Source organism: Excalfactoria chinensis, chromosome 15 (assembly GCF_039878825.1).
Source record: "Excalfactoria chinensis isolate bCotChi1 chromosome 15, bCotChi1.hap2, whole genome shotgun sequence".
Lineage (NCBI taxonomy): Eukaryota > Metazoa > Chordata > Aves > Galliformes > Phasianidae > Excalfactoria > Excalfactoria chinensis.
In genome coordinates, this window is record NC_092839.1 from 6655816 (window position 1) to 6672267 (window position 16452).

Consider the following 16452-nt stretch of genomic DNA (forward strand, 5'->3'; position numbering starts at 1 on the left):
AACTTCAGCAACACTTCTATGTTTCTCAAAATGAGTTCTGAATTGTTTTCTTTGAGCAAAGACTCGAGGTAAATTATTCCAGGTTCATTGTACCTTATCCATATCTGCACTCACTTTTTCTTCCTCCCTCAATTGTTAGAAAATGAGTTATAAAAATTACAGAAAAATGATAAATATTATGAGATGTTAATTATGCATCTTGGGGCTTATATCATAGAGCAGATGGATTTCTATGCATGTGTATACATATTTTCTTCTGATAAGAACAATGTTCTTCAACATTTTTTGTTCTTAGTGAGTGATAACTCATCCCAAATCAGATTTGTTTTAGCTACAGTCCATAGGTGCACATCTCAATACAACACGAGCCCTACCATAGTGTAGTTCTCCAGGAACTTCATGTTCCCGGCCCAGTTTGCCCATCCTATATATGTTAATGTTCATTTTATTATTTTTTTATAACATCCAAACACTAAGCTTCCTATCAAAATAGTATCTTACAAAATAATTTATGGGCTCTTCTTTTCTGTTTGTCTTTGCAGTCTGCCTGTTTCTTCTGTGATATATATATATATATATTGATATACAGAAGTGATGCATATCTCTGCATTTGTAGAATGTGATACATGTGGTCCTTTGTTTCTTTCATTCTCTCTGCTCATCTGTTCATAAATTACACCTTTGTCCAGAGATGTAATTCTTTCTAATGTATTTGCCTTGGGATTTTAACAAGTTTGATGGCTAATCCTCTTTCTCAAGATGTTCCTGGGAATCTCTACTAGAACCTTTTATGTTTACTAAAGCTATCAATCCTCTTTTGAGAGCGGAAAGCAACAGCTAATGAAGTAGACTAAATGTCATGTAATGTAACATGTTGCGATGTTGACAATTTCTATGACTGCTGTATTCAATAACAAAAAGTACAGATAGGAAATCTAAAATATGGGAAGAATTCTAACTTCCAGTTTGTGTGCAGCATACTTGGAGAAGTTTGACCATCTTGTTAACAGATTAATGTCTTCATACAGTGTCATTCATTTTCACTAGTAGAGAAAATTCTTATTGTTTGAAACAGCACATAAATACAGAATCTTCATGTAAGCCCCTTTTCTTTGCCTGTCAGCTTCTGTGTGGATAATTGGTGCTAATACATTGCTTAACTAAACATTTATATAATTCTTCATTATTTATGTATTTATTTATTTTTTAAACAAATACTTTGTGATTTCAGTTATTGGTAATTATAGCAAGATATTTCAAAATAAGGGCATTGAGTTCACCATTCTTATTGTGGGTGAGAATTAAAGAAGTAGAATAGAATGAAATAGATGTGTTTTTCCCCGAATAATGCCAAGAGATAGGGGTTCTCCAAGTCAGACTTTTGAAGATATCCTGTCCAATGTATCTGAATTTTAATACACCAACACATAAAGTGAAGATGAGAATACTTGTTTAACTTCCAAACTTTAGGATGTACTGCATCTATTTAAATAATGCTGTGTAGTCTCAGTGGACTCCTATGAGCAAATGAGTGTTTTGCAAGGTTGGAGATCTACCAGTCTCAAAATGAGCTATGGAAAGTCAGAGCTTATATCAGGCTTTTTATAGTGTATCAATCTCTTTTGAATAAAAAGGGAAAGATTTTTCAAAAGTACTTGAAAAACCAAGGAATTTGGACTGCTTCAGTGCTTTTGGAAAATATTACCCTAAGAAATAAAAAAGGAAACAGCGTTTTTATCTTGAGGTTCAGAATTGAGCAGCTGGTGATCTGAATGTATGATGCACAAGTTCCTCCCTTGTAGTTAAAAACGATCAACTTTCAGGAAATACTATGGAATTTTAATGAGGAATCAATTACATCTATAAGAAAACTGTTTTGATAAATGACACATTGTTTTGCATGTACATTATTTTGGGCCTGCAAGTAGTTTGAACATTCTAACATTCATCTAGGAAGAAGCTAATCAAACTGATGTCTTTTGATTTCTTTTTAAGGTGTTGGTGAAATATAATTTGCAAGGCTATCAGTTCTTAATGTTTGGCAGGCTTTTCCAGCATCCTTCAAGGGTCTTACTGATAACGAGATCATGTCAAACTACAAACCTAAACAATTTAAACAATTCAGCCATTCCCACATTGTTCATGCAGTTAATTTCCATTGGACGGTGTTCCTTCATGAAAGCAGGAACATGTTGCTGTTGGAATAACCTCAGTATGGGTGGATTATTTCACCTGAGTTTTCAAAAGGATAGGAAAGTTGAGGGCTATTTTGCTATTTTTTTTTCCCCTTATCATCTTTCTGGAAAACCAGATTAAATTTCTTTCTAACAGTTCCTCCCTAGAGGTCTCATTTACTCCTAAGAAATTTTAGCAGTGCTTTTTCAAGTGAAAAAAAAAAAAAAAAAAGAAAAAAAAAAGGCAACATAAGCAAGATTTTAATGATTACCTGGTTATATTTAACACCCATAAAAATTCTCTTGTTTAGAGAGCTCAAAATAATTGAAAATATATTGTTAAATTATGTATAGACTGCAGAAGGAGAGCAAAAATCAGGAAAAAATTACTTCTTTAGACCAGTTTCTCTGAAACAAGCCTAGTATACAGCCCAGTTATCTTATACAGCTTTACTGAACACTGCATCTTTCCTAATGAATACTCTGCACAGATGAAGTCCCTCAAGAAAATCCAGTAATGAAAAGATTCTGGAATTCAATCACACAAGGAGCTAATGCTGTCCGTACAAGGGTCGTGTTTTAGCTGCTGCTACGCCTGAACATAACACTGTCACAGAACAAGCCACATTGAGTGGTGGTGCGGCAAGGTGAGGTGCTGGGAACAGTCTTTCCAAGCATGTTACTTGTATGCATGCACTGTTCATTGAAGACTTTACATGTTAGGAGTATTTTGCTGTCCAGATTAAAATGCCCAATGTGATAAATCAACCACTGCTACAGTTTGGTTGCTATTGCTTTCAGTACAGCATACAGTAAAGTCTGACAATTTAGCAGGTGGCATTCGAGCAGTATGTGGGTAACTGTTAAATTTGGTGCCTGATGTGATAATATCAGCATGTCATGCAGTTCTCAGTATGTCCTTTGAATGTGTCCTGTATCAACACTTAAAAAATGAATTCAAAAAGTTAGAAGGCATGAATAAGTGGTGCAGTTTGCTGAGACTTGTAGGATGCTCAGCTCTGTTCTGGCACGTGGGCCAGTGGAAGGTTGCACAGCTCATGTCAGTGTCTTTCTGAACTTCTTTGTAGCTGCTGCCTTTTGCTAATGACCAGGATGATGGTGCATCTGCCTCAGCAGATGGAGTGACATGAGCATTTTTGTGGAGAACCTGAAGCTTTTTCACTGAGTTTTAATGCTCTGTTCTGGTGTGGGCCTGGCTCTTCTAGTTTTCTAGGAGAGAGAAAAGGTGTTGAGGTGTGGAGCAGTGACCAGCAGTGAGGGCTGACTACAGTTATTCTGTCATATACACAGCAGAGGCTTGAAGTCCTCCGCATCTGAAATGGGGGTTAACAGTGAGTGGTCTTTCAGATTCTGAAAGATATCAGTGAATGCCTAATTAAGGAAAATGAAGCTTCCAGGAGAGGACAATAGTAGAGAAGTTCTAAGGTAGCCTGTAACTGAACAGAAAAGGCATCTACTTGAGTAACAATCATAACCTTTCCAGGTTTTCTCTGCTTTTTCCCATTTAAATAAGGAAGCCTTTTTATAACTACTCTCATCTTTTCAGCTATGGAAAAAAAAATTATTACCTCATTCTTGGCAATTGTATGCTCTTCTGGATGAACTAGTTTAAAAATTTACCAGAGCATCCCATTTCTAATGATGTCATTCGTACAAAATGCCTCTAATATCAAAATATCAAAGAGGTTGTCTCCTAATTTCTGGATAATAGGGTTTGTTTATTGGCTGTTTGGGATTTGGTAGCTTTTGGGGGGTTTTTTTTGGATACATTTCCTTCTATTTTTTTTTTCTTTTTTTTTTTCTTTTCTTTTCTTTTTTTTTTTTTTGTTTTGTTTTGAAATTAACTTATGTAAATAATGTATTGCATGATATTTTATGTCATAGATGTATGTGCAGCATCACATGACAAAATAACGTAATATGATGAAATAGCATCACTATGAGCATTCCCTGTACGCACATGCACCCTGCTCTGCAAACCCATTTCCAAAAAGCTTTGCTTTTCTTGATGGCCTTATTGGTCTGTAAGGCCAATATAACTGAAGTTACCCTGCAAAGTGAGAATTGTCTGTATTTTGTGGGTGCTAAAAATATTTTTGTGTGAAGCCAAGTGATTTCAAGGAATCATTTTAAACATACTTGACATTCATACCTGATTCAATGAGAAACACCTTTCATCATAGATTCAAGTCCTTATCATTCAAAGTCAATGATATTTTCAAAGACTTGAATGGTCTTGATTCACAGTTATCTCGCAATTGTTATATATATACGTTCATCTTAGTATTTGATAGCCTGGCTTGCATTTTTTTATAGTTTCTGAAGTATTTCATAGTTGTCATCGTATGCCAGTAAATCTCTTAGTTTTGAAAAACGGACATTTCTTACTTGAAAAAACCAACAGGAGGGAAGGATGGGGAGAAAAGGAGAAGAAAACAAAAAAGAATGCTCAGTTTAAAAAAAAAATAAAAATCTGTTCTTGATGCTCCTATTTTTCATGCACCCATAATTTCTTAGTGTAGACAGGAATGTTGCAGTAGGGATGGTTTTCCTTCTGTTCTGCCAACTTAGATGGGCACTGCTGTTACTAAGATTTAAAATGAGAGGCTTGTGTTTCTGATGTTAAAGAGCCTTCAAGAGCTCTTCAGGCAGAGTGTAACTCAGGGGTAAACTCAAGACAAAGTGACAAAGACAGTCTGTTCCTGAGAACAGTTAAATAATTTTTTTTGTCTGGCTAATTTATGTGACACCTAAGGGGGAGCTGTGAAGGAGAAACATTCTCTAACATTGGATCTGCCTACAACTACCAAAATAGAAAGGGACAGTAGCTTATTATTTTGTTCTACACTATTCAGGTACAGATACATGTGTTCATTTATATTTGGTTTTCCTTGTGTTTTGGGACAGCAGCCTATGGGAACTTATCTGTGTGAACGGCATCTGTGAATTTTCTCTTTTTGTCTGTATTTTAAAAGGAAAGTATTAGTAGCCAAGCCTGTGAGCCTGTGTTGAGAGATTTCATTTCATATTAGGAAAAGAAATTAAATTTTCTATGAATGTTATTTGTAAATCATGCATGTAGTCATAAAAAATCATGTGGAATGGGGGAGAAATGCTATTACTGTAAAAGTCAGAAATAAAGAATTAATTCTTCTATTTAATTCACCTGAAATCTCCAAGAAAATCCTGATTTGCTTCTGATCTGATTCACCATTCACTAAAATCAAAGCCAAAGTTCCTTGCCACGGGAAAATAGGGAATTAGATCTTGGGATTCTTATCTATTAGCATTAACCAATAAATGTCAAGGATCTAACAGCCCCATTGATGTGTACAGTAGTCATTCAGTCATTAAGTCTCATTTCTAAGAAATGAGAAACGGAATTACTGGCATCCTAGTTGGAAGGAAGAAACATTTTTTGGTGTGCTTTTTCTGTTAATACACACACACACACACACACACACACACACACACACATATTCAGGTGTTCTCTTTCTATTTATTTCTCCACTATTTTCTAAGACTGATCATGTTAGTACAGCAAACACGGAGATGTGATTTATACTTTTTCCCTTTATATTTTCTCCTAAATTAAATCTAGGCTGATAACAAGGAAAAAGCAAATTTAGAGAATGTGAATTAAGGTCATTTGCATCATGGAACCTGAAATGAAAGTTTTGTGTCACAATATGCTATAGGTTTTAGAGTCTTTTCTGATTAGGAAGGAATACGTAAGTGATTTGAAAAAAAGTACAGTTTTTAATACATTCCCTTTTTAGTAAATCCTCTTTCAGTAGCAACATCAGGATGTGTATATCAGTGCTGGGGTAGGTGGGTTTGTTCCTATGTTTCCAAATTTAACCAAGTCAGTTTTGTTGTGTAGGTGTGTTATAAAAGCATTCAAACGAACTGTTCTCATGAAAGATTTACATGCTGGAAGGTGGAAGAGCTCAGCAAAGAGGAGGCATTTGGCTCAGTAAACTATTTGTCATCAATGGAATGGTTAAATAATGACTGCAGCAGAGTATTTGTAATAGAAATCTGTGTAGGGAAATTAGCAGAACTGAAACCTTCTCTACCTACTTGTTACCAAGTGCAGATGTTTCCCATTTGTGTACCCTGACTGGAGAAAAGGAAACATAAAATTGTTTGTGAAAGACACATAGTAATTTACCTGGATGTGCCAACCACTGTTGCTTTTAGAAACACTTTTCCCAGGCAGTATTCTCTGTCCATGAATTGTTCTGCTCAGTCAGGGCTTCCCCCCCCCCCATACATCAGAAACACTTTATTTTTGTCATTGTTCGGGAAGAAACAATCTTGTTTTGTAAAGGAACAAGGAACAGAGAAGGAGATTAGAAGAAGCTAAAGAGCATTCTCACTTTAGCTTGGAGGCCAGAGTGGATTAGAAAGTTAATTGTGAACCACCATTATGCCATTTGTAATTAGATCTGACAAAACAGGAAGGACTAGCCCAAACAAAATTTCCCTCTCTATATGTGGACAATAACTGTGGGGATTTGGTGTTGCTTGGTTGGTTTTTGTCTTTATTTAAGGAGGCTAATTCATTTTTATGCTGTTCTCAATTTAGTGCACATTCTGCATTTAGGTGCTAAAATAGCTATTCTCTGTCTGTAAAACAAGAGCAGCAAAGGCCAGGGTTAATGCTATATAGATTGCACTGGGCTAGCTCTGAGAAGGGCAAGGGTATGCTGTAGAATGTCTAAATATTGCATCTGTCAGCAGATGAGAGCACATCAAGGGAGAAAAAGAGAATGTTTACAGGGTCAGTGAAGCCTTGTCATGTCAGATCCTTTCTAGATCGTGAAGTCATGGAATTGTGCAAGAAATATAGCAGAAATTACGAAACAGTATATTGGTGGCAGACAAGAATGAAGTGTTCAACACCTCATGCTTCAAAATCCTCAAAATGATCTTTTTATCTGTGTTGGGTGTTTTGTGTTGTTCATTTTTGCCATTAAAACAAAACTCATTTTCATTTTCATATCCTGGATAAATGTTCCTTGAAGAACAAATTTGACTCCTGTACTCCCTGGATCTGTGACAGAATATTGCAATAGCAAATCCAGGGGCTGCATGAGGAATATGATGAAAAATGTGTGCTTAGTGAATGAGCGTGCCCCTCATTTTTATAATAATGAGGCAAGGACTTGGGCTACAGTGTTACTGCTGCAATTTTTGGATGTATCGTAATTAATCTCATTTCCATGAACAGCTGAGTACTTCCAGAAATATTGCTTCCCCACTTAATCAGTGTAAATCCACCATGCCAATAATGACTGTCAGATGTATATACAATCTCTCTCATGGAAGATTCAGCTTTAGGAAATTCAGCCTAATTCTACAGAGAAGAATCCTCCTCCACCGTAAAATGGTAAAGGAACACAGCTGGATGTTTATAGAAATATCTGAAATGTATCTCTGCTCTCAGTCTTGAAATGTGATCTGGAAACTTCTTTTTGTTTACTTAAAAAAAAAAAAAAATTATCTGTCTTAAGGAATAAAGGAAGCTTTAGTCACTTCGGCGACGTGATCAGACACAGGATCAAATTGATGTGCAATTTTATGTTCTGTGCTATTCCTCATCCCTCAGCCACCCATGAAATTTTGCTCAGCTGGAAATGAAAATTCTTGGAAATAAGTTCCTTGAAGAGCATATTTCCAGCTTTTATGCAATGCTGAAGAAGTGTAGAAATTAAAAAATGGTTTCATAAGAAAACTTATTCAACTTTTTTGAACCTTCAAAAGCAATCATATTTGTCTCTTATCAAGTTTTGTAGGCAGATTCACTCATCCCTAAAGAGATATAAACAGAAGAATGACCGACTTACAGCAAAAAAAAAAAAATCAGTTGAAAATGGTCGTACTTATGCTGCTCTGAAGTATAAATATTCAAGTAAAAGGAAAAATAATGAAGCTTTTATTAAACAAAAGAGCACCAGCAGTGAATGTTAGTGAAGCCCAAGGACAAACGTAACTCTTGTATCAACAATAATGCAGATTTTTGTGCATATATTATGAGTTATATTTTATTTTCAGTGTACATCCATTAGCATTAATCGGCGAGAACAAGAAGATGGATCCATTTGCACTGCTACCCAGTATCAGCTACAGAATTCATTACATTCAGGCACTCTCTGGCTCTTTTGATTCTTTCTGAAACGAGTCCAAATATTCATCATTGAAGAACATTAGGGAATAAATTATTTTCCATTTCTAGAATGTCCACAAAGAGATCTGTGTAATTTCATTTGGTAGTATAATTTGTTCAACAAAGTTTGCCATCTATTTTACTGTAATTTTGTTGATTGTGGAAGAGTTCTGCTGCAAAATCAGTGCTGCAAATATTGGTTGGTAATGATAAATCATGCAGTGTTACTTCTCTACATTAACTTGTGCTCTGCAAGGGAGAGGAGTGTTTCTGAGCTGATGTGTTTCTTAGTGAAGCTCTCAGATAACAAGATATTGGGTACTACTTCTCTTAGCAGCCAGCATAACTCAAGCTCAATCTGTATAAAATTTCTTTAAGGCATTGCCTCTGAAGATCTGCAATTTTCTATGATCTTCAGAGTAAATAGTGAAAAACAACTTCATTATGTGACTACATCATGTGAAAAACATGTTTTTGAAAGTGTTGGTAAATACCAAGTGACTTGCTGGTGTTTTTATGACCTATTGTTAGGTTTTAGTGCTCTAAGTGAGATGGAAATTCACTGCCAAAAAACATTTAAGTGTTTTTGGAGCCCCTTTGCTTGCATACATTGGATCCTAGACATAAATTTCAGTTTATTTGAACATACAGTGGTATATGTTATGGTACATCTTATGCCCCTAAAACAGCACTCCCAATATTAACACACTACCCATCTGTAGACGTGCATACTCTGGTAACAGCATATATATGCTCAGAACTTACCTGTAGGAAGAGAAGAAAATAATAAAGGGCTGATTTTAAAATCAATGGAATACTAATGGTAAGCTAAGATACTTTCATCCTCATAGCAATCAGAGCTGGTGAATTTAATGCTAAAAGTTTGATTAAGAAATTTCATGAAGTTTTATTTAAAAATTGCATTACTGGCTTTCCATCCCTTCCAGGCATATAATTGCTGTAGGAATCTACAATAACTTTCCTTCCAAAGCGCAGGATGTTCATAGCCTAGATATTTTTCAGTAAAGAAGAACTGAAAGTAAAATTCTTCCTGAAATTGATGAAAGAATTTGTAGTTAACTACTTTCAAAAAATGTTAGAAGGTTAATAGTCAGGATGGAAGGCTGTAATTACGAAGTAACTTGACTGAAGCATGAGTTAACTGGAGAATTAAAAGAAGTAGTAATTACATATGTAATGTTATTTAAGACTTAAAGTGAGATAATGAACGTAAAGCACTTAGTGTTGTGAAAACACCATGCTATTCTTGCTAACAATTCTGGTTATGGTTGCATCCATTTCTGTGTTGCTTGAGTGCATTAACCCAATGCTCCTCTAAACGTTACCAGTGTGAAGGAGAGAGTTGGAATGAGAGATAAGATGAGGACAGGGCTGGTTGAATTTTTCAGCTACAGAATATCCTTGCAGGAAATGCATCCTCATGGGAGTTTCTCCATAATGGGGAGAGAGGGACTGTGTGGGCATGGTAGCATCTGATATATCAAGTCTGTTGGCACTTTATTATCCAGTGCTGCTGCAAAGTTGGCAGGATTACTTTGGTATGTCAAGCTAATGCTACAAATTCTCATCTTGGAACGTGTTCAATAGGTAGGGCCATCTTGCTAATGTAGGAACTTTCTTATCAGTGAATGTCTGCAGATGTTGGTGTGCTTAATACAGAACTTGGACAAAGAAATTACTTGGTTGTTTCTTACAGATTGTAATGTCATAGGGCATGGCTTCTGTAGACTGTACACTTTCCTTTGTGTCTGCTAGAATACGTGATAATGTGAAATGTTCAGTCTCAAGAAATGATGGGCGTCGATTTATTGTCAGGTGTTTACTACATCTTGAGTTCTTCTAATTGCTTCTGGAGAGCAATGCAGACATACGCCTTTGATGAAGTAAGAGTTTATTTTCAGTGAACAGGTACATTTTCTTATTAATGTTATGTATAATTCTTGCTCTAGGAGGGCAGTGTAATGGAGCAAATGCACTGGGGGAAGGATACAAGAAAGACACTTTTGAATTTAAGATACCATTTCTAGCATGACATGAACCTGAATTTTCTTTCTAAGCCCTGTGGTAAGAGTAAGCGTAAAGTTATTTGAACTTCAAAACATTACAATGATGCTATTATTGAAAGAAAAATTTAGGGAGCGGATGTTATTTTAATATCTAGATGGGACATGCGTTAGAAGAATGCATTATGTCATGTCTTTCTGCAGTCATAAAAATTAAGAGCACCAGAGGAGACGCATTTGGATCATTCTTCAGGGAGTAAGCCTGATGTTTTGAACACTGAAAAACTAGATTAGATACACCATATGCTACATATGTAGATGTAATATATATATAAAAAAAGAGCAACATAAGCTAACTTTAGATTCTCAAAGCTGGGTTAGTTTGGGCAAGTTCCTATAGGTACAAAGCATTCAAAAAAGATAGTATTAACTGGAGATTCAAACTTGCCCATAGACATCCCTTGTTTTATAGCTGAAATTAGCACCTAAGTTTACTGCATGCTTCTTTAAATGCCTCTCAAAATAAACTGTCAGCATGTTGGAAGTAGGTGCAGAAAGTAATATTCTTCCCCCACACCCTTCTTTCTTTCCTGTCTTTGCATGGATCCCTGAGTTAAACTGCTCTCTACACAGAAAAAATAAATTTATTAATTGACCAGAATTTTTTGTCTCCCTCATTGTTTCATTCACATCTATAGAGAGATTGCTTTCTACTAGTTGTGCTTGACATTGCTTTTTTGGCGTAGAATGCAAAACTTTCATTCACTTAAAGGGAATATTTTCCATCTCAGCTGTGAATAATGACTTCTTTCATAAAATGCAGGGAAGTCAACAGTGTCATGAAGTTCATGGAAATACAATTGCTTAGTGTTTATTGCATTCTTTGCTAAGCCAATGGCAGTAACACAAAACTGTTTGATTAGGTAACATTCTTAATCCACCAAGAGGTGAAGTTCAACCCATTTCTTTCTATTCTAATAACTTAAAAACTTTTTAAAAAATGGTAAAAATAAAGTGCATCCTGTAAATAGCACTGCCCAAGACAAATGTTCTTAAACAGAAATGTTTGCTAATGACAAGATCCTCATGTTTAATAAAATACCACATTATCTTATTTATTTTCTTACATAGCTGAGAGAGGCAAGTATTCAGACTTAAGAAAATGGAGATATTATCTCACAAGATAATGTTTTGGCCTATTATTGAAGCAACAATCAAACTACTTGTATTTGTGGTCCTTAATCTTGGCAAATATGTGAACATTTTCTTTAACACTTCAGGGGAAAAAAAAGTATTAGGAGAACTGTTTAGTGTCTGAATAAAACAAAAATAACGTAAGAGAATGTTGGCCTGTTTGAATGCAGATCACAAAATAATTGCAAATTGCCTTAAGTCCTTAAAGTTAACTAAGGAGGAGGTATGAGAATAGTTGAGATGATCTTGATCTCCATTATTTTAGTATTTAATAGTTACACTTGCATGGCAAAGGTCAGGATGTTTATCTCAATGTGATTTAACTTGCTAGTGTAATATTAAATATAATATCAAATAGAGGACAACAATAGATTTACCCATGTATAAATAAATACATGGATAAACCCCAGTTTTGCCAAACTAAGCAAAGAACTGTGACAGAAACTGAAAAACTGTTTACATGTCTTAGTAATGATGAACCTGAATCACAGTAAGTAATAGAGGTGCTACTACCGTCAGTGCTATATAATAACAGCTGCAAGTAAGAAAATGGCATGATCTTTAATGGGGCATATTCTCTTGTCAGTGAGGAATAAAACAGTGGGAGGTGCAGTACTGTCAGATAATCAACAGGGTTGCACCTACTCACATCATCTGTATTTTCATAATTGCACTTTGCAGCTGGAAAGTTGGTAAAATGCAGGTACTATTTCTCTAACGTTTAAGGAAGAAATGCTGCAGCTGAAAGGATTTTCTCAGGTTGCTTCTCATCAGGAGCCTAAAATCCAGTGCTTTTCAACTTTCCATGAGAATGTGAAATCGATGTGGATTGGCACATTACAGATGCTCTTTAAAACTTTGCAGATTTGAAGTCAGTAGGTGTCTTTCTACAGTTTGGGATCCATCTGTTGCTATCTCAAATGATGATCTGGGGACAGACTATTGCTATTTTTCTTTTCTCTAAGAAAAAGCATTGCAGTTGAAATGTTGTCGTTGCAGAAATAAAAACATTCCTAACAAAAGGAACAGAACAATTTAGATTTTGGGCTACTTAATATCAGGGTACAGAGAAAATGATTAAAAACTGAGAGACTATTTAAGTGACATCTCAAATTCTTTAAATGATGACTGTACTATAAGGGCAAATATAAAGGGAAAATGAAATTTAGAGGTTAGATTTTATTTTATTTTTTCTCTTAAAAAATGATAGATTTCTTTCTATCTTAAATCCCCACTGGCAAAACACAGGCAGCTCACCTACCTGGAGATGGTACCAAAGGAAAAATATATATATCCCAAAGCTGTGAGTGGAAAAAAAGAATAAAATCCAATATTCTGTAAAAAATTTAAGTATTTTATCAAGATGTCCTTTTCATTCTTAGAAATATGGGAAAATTCAAAGTGATACAGGCTTTGGGCAATGAATATTGAGTGTCAACAAATTATGCAGGATTCACACATGGTTTTTTATTTTATTTCTTAAAGTTTTTCTGGAATTCAATAATTAAAAAAATAAAAAAAGTTACTATGGCAACCTTGATAGGATCTGGTATACAGTATTAGATACAAGAGTAAAATTCAGACCTGATATCTCTCTATGGATGAAATCATCTTGTGCATCAAGTTTATTCCAAAGAGAAAGGATTGTTCAGTGAGATGAAGTCAACCCACTGCCTTCAGTGTCACTCTCTTCACTGCTATGGCTGGATTGTAGGAAGGGAAAAAAGAAAAGTGAACCTAGAATTGCCTTTATTTTATGACCCCAGATTAAGAATCAGAAGTGTTTTTGTCATGTATTAGCAATGAAAGCATCCTTTAAACCATAGTTCTGGGTTTTCAGACATCTTTACAGATATCACATATCCATCTGTGGCTGTGTGTAGTCCATGCTTTTCCATGGACAGTCAAAAATGTGCAACTACTAAATGCCTTGTCTAAATCCTCTTGAGCCCTGGACCAGCATATGGGATTTCCAGGCATCTGGTCTCATACATTACGAGGTAATCAGCTCATTTAATATATCACAAAGTTTTAATTACTGTGGATGTACTCGTTGTTATTATGTTTAAATGAAACAGACATTTTCTGTTGCAAAACAAGAATTAGACAAGAACAAGATGTACTGCTAACCACGTCCCTCCTCTTTAATACAGATGTCATATGATTCATGTTTCAAATTCCCTGTTAGGAAGGAGAACATCATAACCTCCTTAAATTCGTATTAACTGATTTTACTTTCTTTAAAATGTATTTTGTTAAGCAAGCAAAACCTAAAACCTTCCCATGCACTATGATTGATGACCTTTCTCACAGACTCTATGAACAGAAACAACTGAAAAATATTGGAGCAATTAAGAAGTTCCTGCACAGGCTGTACACATCAAAATGACTTGGACAGGCATTCAGCTGGATCATTGCCCCTTATACCTTAACTACTGTCAAATCAGGTCTAATGGCATCTGTGAAGACTATTTTAGGCACATTAGCAAAATGCCACTGTGAACTTTGAGCAGCAATTATAGGCATAAAATATATTGGCTTTGCAGTGATTTAGAATGAACTTCTCAGCAGCACCTGTCCAGACATGACTATCTCACCATTTACTATTTTTCCTTGCCTTACAGTTATTAGCTGTTAAGTTAGCATTTGTTCTCTTTCCAGACAGAAAACACACTTACTAAAGTGTGAAAGCAAAACTATCAGTGACACAGAACATTTGTGTGGAAGCTCTACCTTCAAAATGCCAGTTACTTATGTAAGTAATGGAACAGAAAGAATTTTAGGCCAGATGACAGCAAAATGAATAGGTCTACTGGATATTAATACACCTGCTTCTCTGAAATTGTATTTTAAGATTTATTTATAATTTTTAGGAACACAAGAATGGAAGCACCCTTAGGTATTGAGTCTTGCTCTCTGCTTTTGATGGCACTACTATCTGCAGTCTTTTTCCTGCCTTTGCCATAATGTTTTCAAGCAGTGAAGTTCTTCTCTGTTTCATTAGAGGGCTAGAACTTGTTGACTGGAAAGGACCTCTGGGGGTCATTTTGTTGAGGCCATAGCTGGGAGCAGGGCCAGCTTAGATCAGGCTGTTTAGGTCCTTGTCCATCAAGTTGTACGTATCTCCACAAATGAAGGTGGTTCCAGTTGAAATCTGAAAATGTTGATGCTAAAACTGTGTACTAAAGGTACTAAAACCCTTTAGCTTGAATAGGACATCTTGTTTTCCAGTGCTGGTGCTCTAATTTCATTTATGACATAATCATGCTCCATCTCAGCCTGCATTTATGTATAGAGAATATATTCTCTTTCCAACTTGTCTCTATATGTATTTTAGTTTTCTCAGACATCCAATTGGCTTCTAGATAACACCTAATGTGTTCTAAAATTAGTTTCTTTGTATGTTGTATTCTAGAGCCATGTCTCACATCTCACAGAACAATGAAGAATTTTAATTTTTTCTCAGTCTGAATATGTTTTCTTGTTAAATTTTTTTGTGTTATTTTAAGGATAAAAGCTGGATCAATGGCTTTCCAGGTACTCCCTTCAGATACTCCAGCAGAGTAAACCATATAACACACTGAGCCAAACATATGAGTGTTAACTACAAGGGGACACAGGGTATTTTTAGTCTATAAAGAACTAAGTGGTAGGTTTTAAGCATAAAAAGATATCCAGAAAGTTTGGGACCATCAAGTAGATGCCGATAATATATTTTTAAATTAGTTTTTTTTTTTTCTTTTTTCCCCTTACAACTGTATGCTCTGCTTTTAAATTATTTTATTGCTTCTCTTATAACGTCACAAATTGATTCACTATATTTGAATGGTTTCCGAAGCAGGCAAAATGACCAATCCACTTTTCATAAATACAAGCATGAATTTCAATTTCCTTGTTGTCTTTAAACTCTCTCTCTCTCTCTCTCTCTTTTTTTCCTCAGACTAGTCACACTGTGGTTTATGTAGGAATCTTCTCCAAGAGCATACTGAAGTCTGAAGTAGCAAGAAAGAAAAATTAACTCCAGGCTATAAAAAGCACAGTCTAGAAAGCTCTTAGCTAATAAAGTTATTAGCAGACTTGAGGAGGTTTTCATGAATTGCCTTGTTTACCCAGCTACAGTGTTGAACCATGGCAGGGAAGGATAGAGAATGGCAAATCCTGAATTTGAATTGGTGCTTGCTTAAGTGAAGGGGGAGAAAAATGAGGTGCAAATAGAACTAGCTTGTTCCATGAATGATAGCTCTGCTCTTACCATTACGCATGTACTAACCATACCGTGCTGTTAGGCACTTGGTAACTTTCTATGCAATGCATATATTCTCCTTGTTCTCAGCTTACTCTTTCCATTCTTCGCTTATACTTTCTCTGCAGGACTACTACCATAGTTTTTACTTTGACTGATGATGACCTCGTGGTAGCTTTGTCTAGGCTGAAGGTAGAACATCTTTATCTGCTAAATGAGGGAACTTTCTTTCCACATGAGAGACTGTGTTGCCTTGCTGAATGCATACAATATAAATCAAAGCATGTGCCATTATTAATAAATAAGGCATTGGATAGGCTTTGTCTGGAAGTCTTGTTGAAAGTACTGATTACTATCCTATGACTTTTGAAAAATGCATAATCGCCTTTGGGGTCTTGAAGCATGGAATAATTAGAGCACAAGTTTGAGAGAGAGTTTGAACTACAGAGGGAGACTATTTGCAACAAGTGATTAATTTTAGAGTTAACTCTTTTTCGTCTTTTCCAAACCCCACTGATTTTTCCACACAAGTGTATGAGGATACAAGAATGAATTATTGATATTTTTGTTATTGGTAAGTTTGAAATTTGGGCTAATGCTAGTTATGCAAAATTAATGCTATTC